Source organism: Leiobunum rupestre, chromosome 7 (assembly GCF_980474605.1).
Source record: "Leiobunum rupestre chromosome 7, qqLeiRupe1.1.hap1, whole genome shotgun sequence".
NCBI classification, from domain to species: Eukaryota; Metazoa; Arthropoda; class Arachnida; order Opiliones; family Sclerosomatidae; genus Leiobunum; species Leiobunum rupestre.
Window position 1 is genome coordinate 48476578 of NC_143390.1, and position 22587 is coordinate 48499164.

General features: G+C 32.9%; 1 protein-coding gene across 2 annotated transcripts in view; it reads left to right on the forward strand.

The window, feature by feature from the left end:
* The first annotated feature begins 1594 nt into the window (after positions 1-1594).
* Positions 1595-22587, forward strand: part of LOC149936609 (choline kinase alpha-like) — a 44557-nt gene continuing 23564 nt past the window's right edge. The window contains exon 1 of one of the 2 annotated variants that reach the window (XM_090181522.1): positions 1595-1929. The gene's annotated coding sequence lies outside the window, so the exon portion shown is untranslated. The remainder of the gene's footprint in view (positions 1930-22587) is intronic. The other variant, XM_090181521.1, reaches the window with a different exon arrangement.

Genomic DNA, 22587 nt, shown 5'->3' on the forward strand with positions numbered 1-22587 from the left:
ATGGTCTAACCCCCCTCTGGCCTCAAACCCTCAATCATGGACTCTAAATTTAATGCCTCAATCCTATAGTCTCGCTTTCCCCCGAGTACGGTAGGCTACCTGGCTACGCGGTAACGGACCGGGGACTCTGGAGTTACGGGGCCTAGAGAAAGAGAGATAATACGATAAATTACGAGGGTCTTCTAGGCTATGGTAGTAGTCTTAGGTGAGATAGTACTATATTGTACTATTCTTGTGGTACTCATAAAATAAAGTTAACTATTTTGAATACGTGTAAAGTTAATGTTACCAACATAATCTAACTTCTAAACATGTAGTATGGGTTTTTTTAGGCTTATAAATGACATTGGAACATTTTATATAAGACCAGTTTAATAATTCATAAGCCAGGGGGTCACTGGTCATAAGGACTAGTTTAATAATTCATATGCTAGGGGGTCACTGGTCATAAGGACCAGTTTAAAAAAAAATCCTTATTTCCAAGGCTGGAAACAGCATCGGGCTTCTGAGCCGATGACCGTGACGGTACAATCGGAAGTTCTTAAAGTCGTTCAACAACTTTTATCGGCTCAGCGGTGGCATCGCTGGCTCCGATGACTAGTTACTGAATTGTACCCAAGTCCGTGTTGTACCCATGGAATAAGCTTCGCTCGTCTATTGGCTGGCTATTACGTAATCTGGTTCGCGATTGCATGAAAAAAATTATGTTGCATTGTGAGGTAAGTTTTGACCAATGAAAATTGGGAACCGTTGCTACCGTTAGTCTCACAAAAATTAGAGACATCTGCTGCGTAACGCTCAACGGACTCATGCACCGGATTCACTGTTGAATAAACGTTGAGTCCGGATTCGCGTTTCCGGTTTTGACGTTGAGCAACGATTCAAGTCATTGGCTGTAAGAGAAGAGAGGGTTTTTTTCGTTGTTCAACGGTCACGGACGCACGTAACGTCGCAGCACGGAGGAAGGCTATCTGCAGACGCCGCGAGCCCGTGACAGACGATATTTTACAAAAAGCGTTCAACAAGACCCTACGTCACTTTTACCTACGGTCTCAACGAAAATAGTTCTTAACATACGTTGAACGTTACTGAACGCAGCCATTGTATGTGACTAAACGTGGCAGCGGTTCCCAATTTTCATTGGTCGAAACTTCTCTCACAATGCAATATATATTTTTTTTTTCAAGCAAAAGGGCCCCCAAAAACTAGGCCTTTCCATCGATTGGAGAAATTCTTCAAATTCATAGACAAATAACTAGATTACGTAATCCGCAGCCAACGGAATTTTGAACTATTGCTTCTAGTAATTTTAATATCAATTCAATTCAATTCAATTCAATTGTTTTTATTAATATTGATTAAAAAAATAAGAGAGGTTTAGAGAATTTCCCAACATATGAGCTGTTAGTCCAAGAATACTCTAAGTATCAGAAAATGACTTTTAACCAAATTCTAATAGTGATTTGTAAGCTTTAAATTGAAAAATTCAAAACCTAAACGATCGACAGACAGACGCGGCATTTTTAATAAGGAACATCCGATTTCTTTACGTCACTCTTCCAAGGAAATAGATTGAACGTGTTTCCGGCCTCGTTGGGAAATTAATTCAGTTGCTTTTAACTACGAGAACTTGAATGACGATTTTCGAGACATTGTGTATAACCTTTACATGATTAAAAATTTAAGTTATATGGCATTTAAACTTTCCCTTAATTACTGCTATAGCCAAAATGGTATTTCGAATTAGGAAGTGCTTTGGCAAGTTGAGAAATTAGTTTCGGTTTGCCTTGCAAAGGCTTTAAATATTGTGCTAGTAAAGTTATAAGTGAAGCCAGAGTGCCATAGTACTGGAGGCTATAAACATCCTTTAACAGCAATCAAATTAATAAGGATAAATTGAACAGCCGCATTTACCACTTCATTGCCCAAGTAAGATGATCTTTTATTATTGTTGTACTTGAGTACCTGAACACACTCCGTGACCTGGTTTACACAAACACTTGCAAGATCCACTCATGCCCAAAACTGTCCAGAGATAGTATATTACCAGTGTTCCGAAGTGGAAAAATCCAGCTAGCCATTAGTGTGGAAAATAGTGTAAAATTCCAGCATGGACAAAAGTAAATGTAATGGCTAATTTGGCGAAAAGTTGTCAATAGTGTTTTTACTACAAGAAAGGTCAGATTCTGATTAGTCTGTTTTAATGTTTAGAAAAAATGGATAATGACTTTGTTCAGTGTTAAATAAGTAATATTCACAATGAAATTTATTGACAACTTAAATATAATTAGTTGTTTTAGCTTTTTAATACAATTTTTTATTTATTATCCAACATTTTCCACTGCCCTCTGGACTTTTGTACAAAAAAGTGGATTTTTAGGAACACTGTGCATTATCAATTTTGCCAATAAAGTACAACAAATATTTAACTTTAAGTTGAATTCAATTAAAAACCAATTGCTTAAAATGGTCATATAAATTTATATAGAGTTTTCCATTAACTGCTTTATTTTCTCAGAGTTATCTAAATTGAGTTTTGCGTTCTATTTTGTAATTGACAAGAGAATGAAAATGAATAGTTGAGAACAGGGTTATTGAATTTAGTACATTTTAGTTACGATTTATGACTATAAAGTTGAATAAGGATACTCCCCTGTTCCGTGGAAAAAGACCTTTACTGGTTACATTCTGTAATGAAAATCAGTTGGAAATCTGTTTGCTTGATTTTCGTTTGATGAGGTTATGGTGTCACAGGTTGTTGAATGGGATTCTATTTCAGTCACTGTTGTTTTAAAACATGGAGGCAAAATCTACTAACAATGAGTGTGACATCACGCCATAAAAAAAAACCATATCTTCTAGCTGGTTTTTCTGATGGATATCATGACGTCCCAACCATAAACGCAAAAGTCGTACAGTAATAAAATGATGGCATTAATTACTCACCGATGTTTTTGAACGTACCCACTATATACTTGTATGGAAATCAAATTTATCTGAAATGAAAAAGGTCATTTAGTCTTCGTTAGTAGTAGCAATTCAAATTTATAGCATTTAGTTATTTTTTTGTATGAGGTCTCGCAGATAAAAAATTTCACTAACCACTTTCCATTTATTGGTGCATCGTCATCAGAGATCTTGATGGGCGGTTGATATTTTTAATATCCCAAAATTAAAGGAGTGGCTACCCATAATTTCTGGCATAGCCAATGCAATCTCTAACCCCACATAGCAAAAAATTATATTACACTTCACCTAGATTTCATTTGATATTATATAAAATCTGAGGATGGATTTGATAATTTCTTGTTGCATTTCCTGTTAAAGAGTTTATACATGTTAGCCATTTTCCATGTTTTTAGACAAAAGATAATATAGCGAAGTTTTTATGCAAATTTAATATATTGCACTTTTAAGGATTTTATTAATTTTAAATTGCAAAATGGGTAGCTGGTTTTCAAGAAAAATATTTAACGCTGACAGATGGCGTTACTGTTTCAATTTGAATTGTGTTAGTGGTGTTATCCTGAACAGTACCCGTAAAGTTAGGTAATTTGCAAGTGGTAAACCTTTACTAAAATGAAGTAAGAATCACTGTCGTTGTAATCAGCGCGCCGTTTACCCACTTCCTGCCGGAAACATTAGCCCTGTCGTTGCCGACTGAGTCCGATTTTTCGGAGGCCAGGTGCCGGAAGTGGGTAATCTTCTTTAAAAAAACCGTCAACCGGAAAGCTCTCTGAATTAGAATCTAGGGTACGGAGATCTATACTAAATTTTGATTGAAAAAGGTCGTAGAAAATCTCAACAGTGACCACCCTGAGATAACTTTTTTGGCATATTTTGTTGAAAAAACTATCAAGAAGCCGTCAACCAGTTTCTGATAAATTTTAGGCGGTAGATCCGTCGGCCATTTACGGTGTCGAGAAACACCGCTGCCAGCCGAAGGTTTTAGTATAGCTGATAAATATAGCAGCGCTTTCATTGATCAAAAACTGTTATTTTATCGTTGTCGTTAAATTATATGGGAAACATACCTCGTCCGTTACCAAAATTGTTGGCCATCGCTACATTTCTCACACGTCTTTCGCGTAAATTACCTTATTTCGAGCCGAGAAATTTTATTCAGAGTCTCTATCGAACGATTTTAAAATTGAGCGAACTTTAAATGGTCGTGTCTAGGTTGAATCGAGCTAGTAGGGGCTACGAGTGGGTGGAGCTCCACTCGAGAGGTGCTAATTTTCGGTAATTTTCCAACATTGACGATGGTACTTGATGAATATTGTATTTTCAGAATTTTAGCCAATAACGGAGCTCGCTAAAAAATATTATTCTTCCACATCTTTTTTTTACCGGAAAAACACCGTTTTTTTTTTGTTATTTTATGGAGTTTAATTAGTTATTTTATTTGAAATTAGGCTAGTGTTGCTGTTCGTAAAATTATTTTGTTCTTCTACGGTTTCTTCGGATTTTTAGACAATCGTGTTAATTTTAAAATCTCAACTTAAAATAATATAATAACATTTTGTACTACAGTCTTAACTAAAAATCGATACAAGGCCAATAACTCCTAATCTATTTTAGCTAGGAATTTGAAACATTCAGGACACGTAACACGTGCAGGGGGTCACTTGACAACGGAAATTTCCATGACCTTGAAACATGTCTTTAAGGTCATTTAAAATTTATCTCGAGAACCATTAAAGATCCAATGTTGGTTTCAATTAGAAAAGTGTTCCCCTACACATTTTAGGGGTAAATAACTTTGATCCTTCCTCATTTGACCAATAACAAGTCGGAAAGAATTTAGACAAAAACATGAAGGTCGTGATGAAAATTATGTTACTAGAGACCAGACTGAAGGGCTAATCACTCAAAAAATACTCGTTCTAGAGTATCAAAATTTGCGAGACATTCTCATTTGCTAGGGCGTCTTTAGAATTTGCAAACTCTGATGACATTCAACTCGTGGTTCAACCCTTCAAGGTCATTCAAAGTTTATCTCGGGAACCAATGGATTTAGAGAAATGGTTTCAATTTGAAAGGTTTTCATCATGGTGTATTGTATCGGGTTTAAGACATTTAGACTTAAAATATCAATTTACAAACTTTTTAAAAGTTTAACTTTGACACAATAAGTCAATTTGAAAATTGCTCCGCTCGCGAATCTAGCGGAAACCGGGTGTTAGGGCTCGGAGTCTGTGTTAAGAACTAAAGGCATTAAAAGTCGCTCGATGATTTGGGCCTAAGGTGGTGCCTTGGGTATTAGCTTAGCGGATTATTATTTAAACCTTGTGTACTTAATAACTCTGAAGATCAGTTCGGTGATAACTTTTGCCAATTGTCATACTTATTGTCTTACGTTACTTATGGTATTTATTTTGAAATAATTTGTTACTCCTCATGTTTAAATAAAAAATTGAGCTTAAATTAAAGCTATCATATCTAATTACACGATTGTAAATAGTTGAAAGTTCAAGTTGAAATCGGTGGTAAATTGAAGCTGCAAAATGGGTCATTCCATACGATTTTGGCCAATCATGTCACCATGGGTCAATCGATTTTTTTTAAAATTTTAAACACGGATAGATTTGTCTAAAATTTTAGAATAAACACAGTTTAACCGAAACCCCACATTTTTTGGTATATCGTACCTCGATTTCAGTACCCCTTCGCTTTAAGTCTAATAACTTTTTATAAATATATTTAATTTTAAAAGAATAACACAATCTCACACATTTCGGCAAGGCCAATTCAAAGGTGGAGTTTATATAGTCCTAACTAGAATTGATACCAGGTGATTGGATGTCAAAATGTAAATTTTTATTTTTGGGGGGTCTCATTCGAGGGGTTAAAGGGTCATGTGGGCGATTGAAAACACGAAATATAAATACACTATTAGATAGCTCTAGAAAAGAGCTTTACAATAAGCTCTTAAAAAGGGTTTTTTTTTTATTATTCAAAGAAGAAAGGGCTGATTGAGTCTGAGAAGACCGCGAGCCTGATTAATCAGGGCGAGAGATGTGTAACGGCCACGCCAACGGGGGGACAGGGGTGGGGACACCCGTGGCGGAAGTATTCCGACCACCCGTTGGGGGATTGGTGGTCGTCCTCACACGGTCTTCCACAAATTCTGCCTCCCGGACGCCTGGGATTACAGGAGTGAGCCACTACTCCCGGCAAGGGGTTTTTCTTTGTTTTTATTTGATAAATCAATAACTATTTTCTTGAAATTCAACATTTTTGAAATTTTATATTTTTGATATCATACAAAAAATGGTTTAAATCTTTTAGAAATTATTACTACGTATTTAACGATGTGTGATAAATAATGCTCGAATATTTTCTGAATTATAATCTTTAAGAATAAAGGATCTAGCTCTGGAAGCAGTCGCTGTAGGCGTTGATATTAGTCGCAAAACAAGTTAAGAGGTACATGGCATTTGTCGTCCCGTTTAGGCCATGACAGACTGTTAACTTATGTATATATTTTTCAATCCTTAATTTTGAGTAGTAAATTGTTAAAATTATGGAGCGCCAAACCGGCAGAAAAGGAATATAATCGATAATAATTATTAGGGATCGTAAAAAAATGATAGGAAACGCAAATAAATAATAGGGATCGTAAAAAAATGGTAAGTTCGCGAAAAATGGTAAGTTCGCGAAAAATGGTAAGTTCGCGAAAAATGGTAAGTTCGCGAAAAATGGTAAGTTCGCGAAAAAATGATAAGACCGCGAAAAAAATGATAAGACCGCGAAAAAAATGATAAGACCGCGAAAAAATGGTAAGTTTGCGAATAAATGGTAAGTTTGCGAATAAATGGTAAGTTTTCGAATAAATGGTAAGTTTTCGAATAAATGGTAAGTTTGCGAATAAATGGTAAGTTTGCGAATAAATGGTAAGTTTGCGAATAAATGGTAAGTTTGCGAATAAATGGTAAGTTTGCGAAAAAATGGTAAGTTTGCGAAAAAATGGTAAGTTTGCGAAAAAATGGTAAGTTTGCGAAAAAAATGGTAAGTTTGCGAAAAAATGGTAAGTTTGCGAAAAAATGGTAAGTTTGCGAAAAAATGATAAGACCGCATATAAAAGATAAGAACCAGACGCCCTAGGAGACTATCTTTTATTTTTTAGAACCTGTATTAGCAGATGGCGTCAGTGTCGCTAACCGACATATTAGCAGGGTCAAGGAGCATAGGCAGGCAGGAAGACGAAACAAAAGGACTGAACGCGCCAGCATCCTCGAGAGGTTACTAAAAGCTTCCACCGTGCTTCGACCAAATATTTAGAAAAAATGGCGGCCACTACGAAAGATGCAGCGGTGCCATTTTTCCTCACCAAGCGTGCGCTAAACTTGTCGCGAGGATACTGGAGCGTTCAGCTCTCTTGCTTCGTCCCTTCCTATCCTCCTTGCCAGGCCGTGGTATCGGCTCAAGGTTGGTAAAATTTAGACTAGAAAAGGCTGCCTCGAAAAGACGGTTTTAGGTTTATGCGTCGTCTTATTCTAGGTCTGTTACTCAGCCTTCTTCTGTAGTACATGACGTCACTGGTTTGGAACGCTCCAGTATCCTTGCGACAAGTTTAGTGCACGCTTGGTGAGGAAAAATGGCACCGCTGCATCTTTCATAATGGCCGCCATTTTTTCTAAATGTTTCTAAACACGGTGGAAGCTTTTAGTAACCTCTCGAAAATGCTGGCGCGTTCAGTCCTTTTGTTTCGTCTTCCTGCCCGCCTATGCTTCTTGACCCTGCTAATATGTCGGTTAGCGACACTGACGCCATCTGCTAATACAGGTTCTTAAAAATAAAAGATCGTCTCCTAGGGCGTCTGGTTCTTATCTTTTATATGCGGTCTTATCATTTTTTCGCAAACTTATCATGTTTTCGCGATCCCTATTATTTATTTGCTTTTCCTATCATTTATTTACGATCCCTATTATTTATTTCCTTTTCCTATCATTTTTTTACGATCCCTATTATTTATTTGCTTTTCCTATCATTTTTTTACGATCCCTATTATTTATTTGCTTTTCCTATCATTTTTTTACGATCCCTATTATTTATTTGCTTTTCCTATCATTTTTTTACGATCCCTATTATTTATTTGCTTTTCCTATCATTTTTTTACGATCCCTATTATTTATTTGCGTTTCCTATCATTTTTTACGATCCCTATTATTTATTTGCTTTTCCTATCATTTTTTTACGATCCCTATTATTTATTTGCTTTTCCTATCATTTTTTACGATCACTATTATTTATTTGCGTTTCCTATCATTTTTTTACGATCCCTATTATTTATTTGCTTTTCCTATCATTTATTTGCTTTTCCTATCATTTTTTTACGATCCCTATTATTTATTTGCGTTTCCTATCATTTTTTTACGATCCCTATTATTTATTTGCTTTTCCTATCATTTTTTTACGATCCCTATTATTTATTTGCTTTTCCTATCATTTTTTACGATCACTATTATTTATTTGCGTTTCCTATCATTTTTTTACGATCCCTATTATTTATTTGCTTTTCCTATCATTTTTTACGATCACTATTATTTATTTGCGTTTCCTATCATTTTTTTACGATCCCTATTATTTATTTGCTTTTCCTATCATTTTTTTACGATCCCTATTATTTATTTGCGTTTCCTATCATTTTTTTACGATCCCTATTATTTATTTGCTTTTCCTATCATTTTTTTACGATCCCTATTATTTATTTGCGTTTCCTATCATTTTTTTACGATCCCTATTATTTATTTGCTTTTCCTATCATTTTTTTACGATCCCTATTATTTATTTGCTTTTCCTATCATTTTTTACGATCACTATTATTTATTTGCGTTTCCTATCATTTTTTTACGATCCCTATTATTTATTTGCTTTTCCTATCATTTTTTTACGATCCCTATTATTTATTTGCTTTTCCTATCATTTTTTACGATCACTATTATTTATTTGCGTTTCCTATCATTTTTTTACGATCCCTATTATTTATTTGCTTTTCCTATCATTTTTTTACGATCCCTATTATTTATTTGCTTTTCCTATCATTTTTTTACGATCCCTATTATTTATTTGCGTTTCCTATCATTTTTTTACGATCCCTATTATTTATTTGCTTTTCCTATCATTTTTTTACGATCCCTATTATTTATTTGCTTTTCCTATCATTTTTTTACGATCCCTATTATTTATTTGCTTTTCCTATCATTTTTTACGATCCCTATTATTTATTTGCGTTTCCTATCATTTTTTTACGATCCCTATTATTTATTTGCTTTTCCTATCATTTTTTTACGATCCCTATTATTTATTTGCTTTTCCTATCATTTTTTTACGATCCCTATTATATATTTGCTTTTCCTATCATTTTTTTACGATCCCTATTATTTATTTGCTTTTCCTATCATTTTTTACGATCACTATTATTTATTTGCGTTTCCTATCATTTTTTTACGATCCCTATTATTTATTTGCTTTTCCTATCATTTTTTTACGATCCCTATTATTTATTTGCTTTTCCTATCATTTTTTTACGATCCCTATTATTTATTTGCGTTTCCTATCATTTTTTTACGATCCCTATTATTTATTTGCTTTTCCTATCATTTTTTTACGATCCCTATTATTTATTTGCGTTTCCTATCATTTTTTTACGATCCCTATTATTTATTTGCTTTTCCTATCATTTTTTTACGATCCCTATTATTTATTTGCTTTTCCTATCATTTTTTACGATCACTATTTATTTGCGTTTCCTATCATTTTTTTACGATCCCTATTATTTATTTGCTTTTCCTATCATTTTTTTACGATCCCTATTATTTATTTGCTTTTCCTATCATTTTTTACGATCACTATTATTTATTTGCGTTTCCTATCATTTTTTTACGATCCCTATTATTTATTTGCGTTTCCTATCATTTTTTTACGATCCCTATTATTTATTTGCTTTTCCTATCATTTTTTTACGATCCCTATTATTTATTTGCTTTTTCTATCATTTTTTTACGATCCCTATTATTTATTTGCTTTTTCTATCATTTTTTTACGATCCCTATTATTTATTTGCGTTTCCTATCATTTTTTTACGATCCCTATTATTTATTTGCTTTTCCTATCATTTTTTTACGATCCCTATTATTTATTTGCTTTTCCTATCATTTTTTTACGATCCCTATTATTTATTTGCTTTTCCTATCATTTTTTTACGATCCCTATTATTTATTTGCTTTTCCTATCATTTTTTTACGATCCCTATTATTTATTTGCGTTTCCTATCATTTTTTTACGATCCCTATTATTTATTTGCTTTTCCTATCATTTTTTTACGATCCCTATTATTTATTTGCTTTTCCTATCATTTTTTTACGATCCCTATTATTTATTTGCGTTTCCTATCATTTTTTTACGATCCCTATTATTTATTTGCTTTTCCTATCATTTTTTTACGATCCCTATTATTTATTTGCTTTTCCTATCATTTTTTTACGATCCCTATTATTTATTTGCTTTTCCTATCATTTTTTACGATCCCTATTATTTATTTGCGTTTCCTATCATTTTTTTACGATCCCTATTATTTATTTGCTTTTCCTATCATTTTTTTACGATCCCTATTATTTATTTGCTTTTCCTATCATTTTTTTACGATCCCTATTATATATTTGCTTTTCCTATCATTTTTTTACGATCCCTATTATTTATTTGCTTTTCCTATCATTTTTTACGATCACTATTATTTATTTGCGTTTCCTATCATTTTTTTACGATCCCTATTATTTATTTGCTTTTCCTATCATTTTTTTACGATCCCTATTATTTATTTGCTTTTCCTATCATTTTTTTACGATCCCTATTATTTATTTGCGTTTCCTATCATTTTTTTACGATCCCTATTATTTATTTGCTTTTCCTATCATTTTTTTACGATCCCTATTATTTATTTGCGTTTCCTATCATTTTTTTACGATCCCTATTATTTATTTGCTTTTCCTATCATTTTTTTACGATCCCTATTATTTATTTGCTTTTCCTATCATTTTTTACGATCACTATTATTTATTTGCGTTTCCTATCATTTTTTTACGATCCCTATTATTTATTTGCTTTTCCTATCATTTTTTTACGATCCCTATTATTTATTTGCTTTTCCTATCATTTTTTTACGATCCCTATTATTTATTTGCGTTTCCTATCATTTTTTTACGATCCCTATTATTTATTTGCTTTTCCTATCATTTTTTTACGATCCCTATTATTTATTTGCTTTTTCTATCATTTTTTTACGATCCCTATTATTTATTTGCTTTTTCTATCATTTTTTTACGATCCCTATTATTTATTTGCGTTTCCTATCATTTTTTTACGATCCCTATTATTTATTTGCTTTTCCTATCATTTTTTTACGATCCCTATTATTTATTTGCTTTTCCTATCATTTTTTTACGATCCCTATTATTTATTTGCTTTTCCTATCATTTTTTTACGATCCCTATTATTTATTTGCTTTTCCTATCATTTTTTTACGATCCCTATTATTTATTTGCGTTTCCTATCATTTTTTTACGATCCCTATTATTTATTTGCTTTTCCTATCATTTTTTTACGATCCCTATTATTTATTTGCGTTTCCTATCATTTTTTTACGATCCCTATTATTTATTTGCTTTTCCTATCATTTTTTTACGATCCCTATTATTTATTTGCTTTTCCTATCATTTTTTTACGATCCCTATTATTTATTTGCTTTTCCTATCATTTTTTTACGATCCCTATTATTTATTTGCTTTTCCTATCATTTTTTTACGATCCCTATTATTTATTTGCTTTTCCTATCTTTTTTTACGATCCCTATTATTTATTTGCGTTTCCTATCATTTTTTTACGATCCCTATTATTTATTTGCTTTTCCTATCATTTTTTTACGATCCCTATTATTTATTTGCTTTTCCTATCATTTTTTTACGATCCCTATTATTTATTTGCGTTTCCTATCATTTTTTTACGATCCCTATTATTTATTTGCTTTTCCTATCATTTTTTTACGATCCCTATTATTTATTTGCTTTTCCTATCATTTTTTTACGATCCCTATTATTTATTTGCGTTTCCTATCATTTTTTTACGATCCCTATTATTTATTTGCTTTTCCTATCATTTTTTTACGATCCCTATTATTTATTTGCTTTTCCTATCATTTTTTTACGATCCCTATTATTTATTTGCGTTTCCTATCATTTTTTTACGATCCCTATTATTTATTTGCTTTTCCTATCATTTTTTTACGATCCCTATTATTTATTTGCTTTTCCTATCATTTTTTTACGATCCCTATTATTTATTTGCGTTTCCCATCATTTTTTTACGATCCCTATTATTTATTTGCTTTTCCTATCATTTTTTTACGATCCCTATTATTTATTTGCTTTTCCTATCATTTTTTTACGATCCCTATTATTTATTTGCGTTTCCTATCATTTTTTTACGATCCCTATTATTTATTTGCTTTTCCTATCATTTTTTTACGATCCCTATTATTTATTTGCGTTTCCTATCATTTTTTTACGATCCCTATTATTTATTTGCGTTTCCTATCATTTTTTTACGATCCCTATTATTTATTTGCGTTTCCTATCATTTTTTTACGATCCCTATTATTTATTTGCTTTTCCTATCATTTTTTTACGATCCCTATTATTTATTTGCTTTTCCTATCATTTTTTTACGATCCCTATTATTTATTTGCTTTTCCTATCATTTTTTTACGATCCCTATTATTTATTTGCTTTTCCTATCATTTTTTTACGATCCCTATTATTTATTTGCGTTTCCTATCATTTTTTTACGATCCCTATTATTTATTTGCTTTTCCTATCATTTTTTTACGATCCCTATTATTTATTTGCTTTTCCTATCATTTTTTTACGATCCCTATTATTTATTTGCGTTTCCTATCATTTTTTTACGATCGATATTATTTATTTGCGATTATATTCCTTTTCTGCCGGTTTGGCGCTCCATATAAAATATTAAATTGAAAATAATTGCGTGTTAAATAGAGGCATTGAACTTTTTAGTGTCGCCTGTAATGTTTGTTGTAACTGAAACCTAAACCTAATCTATAAATACCTAGAAAAAACCTTATACCCTTCAGTATTGATGTTTTGTAATCCACCATTTTGGTTAGCTTGCAAAATACATTAAGAAACACATGGTACAATAAATGCTTCCGAATTTTATTTTTACATTTTGTAATACCAAGCTCCCAAAAGTATCAACACTTGCAAAAGATTCATTTTATATCATCTATAATGTGTGGTAGGTTCAATTTAACCTTCTTAGGGGGCAGCCTCGGCTGTGACCAGTTCATTTTTCACTGAATCTTAGGCGGAATTCACAATTTAAAGAAAAAATACTAATTTATATGTATAGTCAGGAGTGGTTCTTTGAAATATTTTCAATTACCAACCCTAAAACAATATTACTTAATATACCCTGGTGGTAGGCCAACAGAAAAACACGTTGGCTTACCACCAGGGTACTTGTTTGAAAGGAAAGTAAATTTAAAGGGTGACAGGCAGAAAAAACCTAGACCTTTAACGATAGAGTATTTCGATTAACAAAAAACAGACTCAAAAACGTAGGGTGTTTGCCGAATTAACCATTGACCAAAATAAGAAAGTGCTTAGTTCATCAATTTATATTTATTAAAGTTTGTAATTGGGCAATGATGAAGCAACAGTCATTTTAACAGGATGGCCATGCATTTTTCGTGCTGAATAATTTATTTCACCTTGAAAATGGATGGCCACCCTGTTTTCCAACAACTAGAAAACAGGTTTGCCATACAAATATACTTTTTTTAAGTTGGAAAATTTAAAATAACCATTAAGAAAATAGAAAAGTAATTTGTAATAGACAGCTTAAGCCAGCCCATGGAAACGTGAACGGGGGAACTTGCCAAGTCATTAATAAGTCCACGCGTCTACACTCTTACAAGTTCGCTTTACTCGTTTGCAAGCGCTGGCTTAATCTGAATATAAAGCATTGGTGGGGACTAGCTACTTAAGGAATCTAGTGTACAAATAGTGGCAATTAAAAAACCTTTAAATCTAGAAACCCCAAATAAATATAGGAATTTTGAGAAACCCCAAATAAATATAGGAAATTTGAGAAAACACAAATAAATATAGGTATTTTGAGAAACCCCAAATAAATATAGGAATTTTGAGAAACCCCAAATAAATATAGGAATTTTGAGAAAACACAAATAAATATAGGAAATTTGAGAAAACACAAACAAATATAGGACATTTGAGAAATCACAAATAAATATAGGAAATTTGAGAAATCACAAATAAATATAGGAAATTTGGGAAAACACAATTAATATAGGAAAAATGAGAAACCCCAAATAAATATAGGAAATTTGAGAAACCCCAAATAAATATAGGAAATTTGAGAAACCCCAAATAAATATAGGAAATTTCAGAAACCCCAAATAAATATAGGAAATTTAAGAAACCCCAAATAAATATAGGAATTTTGAGAAATCACAAATAAATATAGGAATTTTGAGAAACCCCAAATAAATATAGGAAATTTGTGAAATCACAAATATAGTAAATTTGAGAAATCACAAATAAATATAGGAAATTTGAGAAATCGCAAATAAATATAGGAATTTTGAGAAACCCCAAATAAATATAGGAAATTTGAGAAAACACAAATAAATATAGGAAATTTGAGAAAACACAAATAAATATAGGAATTTTGAGAAACCCCAAATAAATATAGTTCATTTGAGAAAACACAAATAAATATAGTTCATTTGAGAAAACACAAATAAATATAGGAAATTTGAGAAAACACAAATAAATATAGGAAATTTGAGAAAACACAAATAAATATAGGAAATTTGTGAAATCACAAATATAGTAAATTTGAGAAATCACAAATAAATATAGGGAATTCGAGAAATCACAAATAAATATAGGGAATTTGAGAAAACACAAATAAATATAGGAAATTTGAGAAATCACAAATAAATATAGGAATTTTGAGAAATCACAAATAAATATAGGAATTTTGAGAAACCCCAAATAAATATAGGAAATTTGAGAAATCACAAATATAGTAAATTTGAGAAATCACAAATAAATATAGGAAATTTGAGAAATCACAAATAAATATAGGAATTTTGAGAAACCCCAAATAAATATAGGAAATTTGAGAAAACACAAATAAATATAGGAAATTTGAGAAAACACAAATAAATATAGGAATTTTGAGAAACCCCAAATAAATATAGTTCATTTGAGAAAACACAAATAAATATAGTTCATTTGAGAAAACACAAATAAATATAGGAAATTTGAGAAAACACAAATAAATATAGTACATTTGAGAAAACACAAATAAATATAGTAAATTTTAGAAATCAAAAATACATATAGGGAATTCGAGAAAACACAAATAAATATAGGAAATTTGAGAAATCACAAATAAATATAGGGAATTTGAGAAAACACAAATAAATATAGGAATTTTGAGAAACCCCAAATAAATATAGTTCATTTGAGAAAACACAAATAAATATAGTTCATTTGAGAAAACACAAATAAATATAGGAAATTTGAGAAAACACTAATAAATATAGTACATTTGAGAAAACACAAATAAATATAGGAAATTTGAGAAATCACAAATAAATATAGGGAATTCGAGAAAACACAAATAAATATAGTAAATTTGAGAAATCACAAATAAATATAGGGAATTCGAGAAAACACAAATAAATATAGTAAATTTGAGAAATCACAAATAAATATAGGGAATTCGAGAAAACACAAATAAATATAGTAAATTTGAGAAAACACAAATAAATATAGGGAATTTGACAAAATCACAAATAAATATAGTACATTTGAGAAATCACAAATAAATATAGGAAATTTGAGAAATCACAAATAAATATAGGGAATTCGAGAAAACACAAATAAATATAGTAAATTTGAGAAATCACAAATAAATATAGGGAATTCGAGAAAACACAAATAAATATAGTAAATTTGAGAAATCACAAATAAATATAGGGAATTCGAGAAAACACAATAAATATAGTAAATTTGAGAAACCCCAAATAAATATAGTTCATTTGAGAAAACACAAATAAATATAGTTCATTTGAGAAAACACAAATAAATATAGGAAATTTGAGAAAACACTAATAAATATAGTACATTTGAGAAAACACAAATAAATATAGGAAATTTGAGAAATCACAAATAAATATAGGGAATTCGAGAAAACACAAATAAATATAGTAAATTTGAGAAATCACAAATAAATATAGGGAATTCGAGAAAACACAAATAAATATAGTAAATTTGAGAAATCACAAATAAATATAGTAAATTTGAGAAAACACAAATAAATATAGGGAATTTGACAAAATCACAAATAAATATAGTACATTTGAGAAAACACAAATAAATATAGGAAATTTGAGAAATCACAAATAAATATAGGGAATTCGAGAAAACACAAATAAATATAGTAAATTTGAGAAATCACAAATAAATATAGGGAATTCGAGAAAACACAAATAAATATAGTAAATTTGAGAAATCACAAATAAATATAGGGAATTCGAGAAAACACAATAAATATAGTAAATTTGAGAAATCACAAATAAATATAGGGAATTCGAGAAAACACAAATAAATATAGTAAATTTGAGAAATCACAAATAAATATAGGGAATTCGAGAAAACACAAATAAATATAGTAAATTTGAGAAAACACAAATAAATATAGGGAATTTGACAAAATCACAAATAAATATAGTACATTTGAGAAAACACAAATAAATATAGGAAATTTGAGAAATCACAAATAAATATAGGAATTTTGAGAAATCACAAATAAATATAGGAATTTTGAGAAACCCCAAATAAATATAGGAAATTTGTGAAATCACAAATATAGTAAATTTGAGAAATCACAAATAAATATAGGAAATTTGAGAAATCACAAATAAATATAGGAATTTTGAGAAACCCCAAATAAATATAGGAAATTTGAGAAAACACAAATAAATAAAGGAAATTTGAGAAAACACAAATAAATATAGGAATTTTGAGAAACCCCAAATAAATATAGTTCATTTGAGAAAACACAAATAAATATAGTTCATTTGAGAAAACACAAATAAATATAGTTCATTTGAGAAAACACAAATAAATATAGGAAATTTGAGAAAACACAAATAAATATAGTAAATTTGAGAAATCACAAATAAATATAGGGAATTCGAGAAAACACAAATAAATATAGTAAATTTGAGAAAACACAAATAAATATAGGGAATTTGAGATATCACAAATAAATATAGTAAATTTGAGAAAACACAAATAAATATAGGAAATTTGAGAAATCACAAATAAATATAGGAATTTTGAGAAATCACAAATAAATATAGGAATTTTGAGAAACCCCAAATAAATATAGGAAATTTGTGAAATCACAAATATAGTAAATTTGAGAAATCACAAATAAATATAGAAAATTTGAGAAACCCCAAATAAATATAGGAAATTTGAGAAAACACAAATAAATATAGGAAATTTGAGAAAACACAAATAAATATAGGAAATTTGAGAAAACACAAATAAATATAGGAAATTTGTGAAATCACAAATATAGTAAATTTGAGAAATCACAAATAAATATAGGGAATTCGAGAAAACACAAATAAATATAGTAAATTTGAGAAATCACAAATAAATATAGGGAATTCGAGAAAACACAATAAATATAGTAAATTTGAGAAATCACAAATAAATATAGGGAATTCGAGAAAACACAAATAAATATAGTAAATTTGAGAAATCACAAATAAATATAGGGAATTCGAGAAAACACAAATAAATATAGTAAATTTGAGAAAACACAAATAAATATAGGGAATTTGAGAAATCACAAATAAATATAGTAAATTTGAGAAAACACAAATAAATATAGGAATTTTGAGAAATCACAAATAAATATAGGAATTTTGAGAAACCCCAAATAAATATAGGAAATTTGTGAAATCACAAATATAATAAATTTGAGAAATCACAAATAAATATAGGAAATTTGAGAAAACACAAATAAATATAGGAATTTTGAGAAACCCCAAATAAATATAGGAAATTTGAGAAAACACAAATAAATATAGGAAATTTGAGAAAACACAAATAAATATAGGAATTTTGAGAAACCCCAAATAAATATAGTTCATTTGAGAAAACTGTCGTTATGTGGATGGAGTACGCAAGATTAAAATATAATGAACTGAGTTTATTCAGAGCAAGTCAACAATTTGGAAACAGACAACGAATATTGTACGTTTATATATGCAGCTAAAAAACATTTGTTGCCATAAAAAATGAAAGGTAAAAGATAAAGTACAGTAGACCCAACGATGGTCTTTATCAGTTACAACAGTCCCCCTTAAAGTCCAGAGCTGGATTATTAATATTTTAGCTTTGGCGTCAGATTTACTGATGATCTTTAATACCCAAATTCTGGATGCAGGAATGGTGTTTTGGTGCAAAGAGTCCCTTCGTTAACACGTCTGCAGGCATATCATTCGTTGACATGTATTTCAAGTCGATGGCTCCAGATTCGAACGCTTCTCTGATGAAGTGATGACGGATGTCTATATGTTTTGTGCGGGAATGGAAGATCGGGTTTCGGACAAGCTTTTGGGCTCCTTGGTTGTCGTTGTAAATTAAGATGGAATTTGTTGAGATTCCAATCTCCCCTAGGAACTGTTTAAGGTACATCGCTTCTTTTGTCGCTTCCGTCATAGCCATGTATTCGGCCTCAGTGCTTGAGAGTGCGACTGTCTTTTGTTTTTTCGCCTCCCACACGACAGCTCCATTTGCCAGTTTAAAAAAGTGACCGGTGTACGAACGTCGATCATTTACACAGCCTCCCCAATCGGCATCAACGAATCCTTGTAGCTCTTCTCCACTCTTTTTGAAAAGAAGTCCATGTTGAGTTGTACCCCTCAAGTAACGTAAAACTCGCTTTCCAGCTTTCCAGTGCTCTTCGTTGTAGTTGGTATTGAACTGACTCAAGGTGCTCACTGCGTACGAGATATCGGGACGAGTGGAAACGGCCAAGTACATCAAGGATCCGACAAGGCTTTGGTACGGAAAACTTTCCATGCTCTCTTCCGACGGAGATTCGGGTTTTATCAATTTCTCGTTGGCGTTCAGCGGGGTAGATATTGGTTTCGAATCTTGCATTGAAAAACGTTGAAGTACTGCCTCCGTATACTTTGATTGCGACATGCGGATAGTTGATTTTACGAGGTCTTGCCGGAATTCGATGCCTAGGCAATGGTGAATAGCACCCAGGTCCTTCATTTCAAATTTCTTTTTCAGTTCGGATTTCGTCTCCTCCATCCATCGGGCATTGTTGCAAGCAATGATTAAGTCGTCGACGTAAATGGCGATGAGCATTATGTCTTCGCCTTTCTTCGAGATGTAAACGCAGGGGTCAGCCTTCAAGGGGCGCATTCCTATCTCACGCAGACGTTTGTCCAGTTGTTTGTACCACTGCCTTCCAGACTGCTTCAACCCGTACAAGGCCTTCTTGATGCGACATACTTTATTTGATCCTTGTAAGTCGGAGAGCCATTTGCGAGAAGTTTTGACGACTTCATCGCTTTCTTTGTTCGCTTTAACGATCGCTTGGAGGACATCTACAAGGCCATCTGGTACATCCATATAAATTTCTTCATCAATGTCGCCATTTAGATATGCAGTTACGACGTCCATTTGATGAACCATCAAGTCAAGCTCCACGGATAATGCCATTAAGAGTCTGATTGAACTGGATCTGACAACTGGGGCAAATGTTTCTTGGAAATCCACTCCAGTCTGCTGGGCAAATCCTTTGGCGACAAGTCGAACTTTTCGTCGTTCAACTTGGCCGTTTCCGTCATATTTGGTTCGAAAAACCAGGCGGTTGCCAATGGCTTTGCGGTTTTCCGGCTGGGTAACAATTTCCCATGTCTTGCACTTTATTTGGGACACGAATTCGCTTACGGTCGCCACCTTCCAGTCCATTGCATTTTCGGAAGCCATCGCCTCCTTTATGTTCGCTGGGTCTGGGATACCAATCAGGCTTGCTGACTCATTTTGGATTTCAGATAGAGTAGTGCTGTTTGGGATCATGTTATACTGCTTTTTTGGTCTTCCAGGCTCTCCAGTACGTATTAGTTTAGGCCGTCCAGGTCCTTTCTTCAATTCCGTTGAATCGACGCTTTGCACTCCAACTTCAGTTGGTTCAACGTTCGTCGTTTCAGTGGGTGAATTTATTTCAGCATCGACTGTTTCAGATTTCGTGGAGTCATGACATTCTTTAACTTCGTACTCAGCGTACATATCCGGGCTAATGAAATCTTCGTAGTTGTCGTTTTGATCAAATTTTGCCAAGAATTTGGCATTTCGACTTCTTACTATTTTCCTTTCATTTGGCAGCCAAAAACGGTACGCTTTCGATTCCGCGGAGTAGCCGATGAAGACCGCCTCTTTGCTTCTTGAATCAAACTTTCCCTTCGTATCTTTTTCATCCAGAATCAGTGCTTTTACGCCAAAAGTTCGCAGATAACTTAGGGTGGGTTTCCTTCCCGTCCATCTTGTAAAGGGTAAATCACCATTTATGCTTCGAGAAGGACATCTGTTTCTGATGTAATTAGCTGTGGCGATGGCTTCGCTCCAGAATGATGGTGGCAACTTAGAATGGATTAGCATGCATCTCGCCGTCTCCACTAACGTGCGATTCTTCCTCTCCGAAATTCCGTTCTGTTGTGGCGTGTGGGGAATGGTAAGTCTCCTCGAAATTCCACTTTCTTTTAGGAAATGGTCGAAATTGTTGTTGCAGTATTCCGTTCCGTTGTCGGATTGCAAAGCCTTGATTTTTCTTCCCGTTTGGCACTCGACTCGGTTTTTAAAGTCCTTGAAAGCGTCCAAGACTTCATCTTTCGTTTTTAAAAACGAAACTTCACTCCACCTTGAATAGTCGTCGGTGAAGACGACGAAATATTTTGAACCACCTATCGAAGAAACCCGCATTGGTCCGCATACGTCTGTGTGGATTAGTTCCAGGAGCTCAGATGTCCGGTTTTCTTCAGATTTTGGAAACTGTGTTCGAGATTGTTTTCCCATGACGCAGATCTCGCAGGTCGATAGGATTTCCTCGTTCGCCAGCTTGAAACCGTGAGCCTTATTCTTCCGGGCCATGTCTTTCAGGCTTCTTTCGTGGACGTGACCCAATCTGTAATGCCAGTCTTCCAAGTTAGACTTTGGAGTAATTTCGACTTGCGCGGCGTTGACTGCTTCCGTATCCTTCCTCAAGAAAAATAGATCTCCTATCCGATCAGCGATGGCGATTGCTTCCCCATTGGTTTTCAGGATGATGGCCTTTGACTTTTTAAAAAGTACTTCGTAACCTCTATCCGTAACCTTGGATATAGACATCAAGTTCGTTCTCAAGTCCGGAACAAGAAGGGTTTTTTTCAGTTTTAGTATTCTTCCCGTTTCGCCGTTTGTCGTTTCGATTTTGACAGTGCCGATGCCTTTAATCTCCGTCGAGTCATTGTTGGCTAAATTAAGCGTTTTGTCGACCTCTTCGATACTTTCGAACTTCTCTCCCTTCGACGTCATATGCGAAGTTGCTCCGCTGTCCAAACACCAGACGTCTTGTTCGTTTCGATCGGTGTAGAAAGCGAACTCTTCGAGGTTTCTTCGGCATTCGGTGACTACGTTAGCTTTTTCTTCGGCTTTTCCAGCTTTATCTGGAAGATTATTCTTGCAATCCGCAGCTTTGTGACCAGGTTTTCCGCACCGGTGACACTTGTACTTGAAAACGGCTTTCTCAGCTTGACTGTTGGATTTCAAAACTTCAGTATTCAGCTTGTATTGTTTCTTGCGTGGTTGTTTCTTAAAGGCAACCATGGCGTTCTGAATCGTGTCCTTCTCTTTAGACTTCCTCGCGTCCGCTTCTTCAATGATTTTGATTTTTAAAGCGTCTGGTTCAGGCAGGGTGTCCCGTGACTCGATAGCGCATCTGAAGTTTTCGAAACTGTCCGGCAGGCTGTATAGAAGCATGATGGCCAGCAGGTCATCGTTGATTTTCAGCTCCATTTCCTCCAGACGGTCGACTGTATCGAAGAACTGCTTCACGTGCTCGTGTACATCTTCGCCTTCCACCATTTTGTTGAGCGTGAGTCTCTTCAGCAATGTCGCTTTACGGGCAGGTCCTCGAGACTGGTAAATCGATTCGAGTTTTAACCATACGTCTCGAGATGTGGCACAGTTTTTGATCTGCTTCAGTTCCGATGGGGTGATTGCAAGTACTAGATCGGATTTGGCCTTTCTATCCATCCGGTCCCAATCTGCAACGGTCGCCGAATTTCCATTGGTACCGTTCACTAATATTGGTCTCGGATTACTTCCATCCACGTAGGTCCATACGTCATTCTTGACAAGTAGCGCTTCGACTTGCATTTTCCAGGTGTCGTAATTG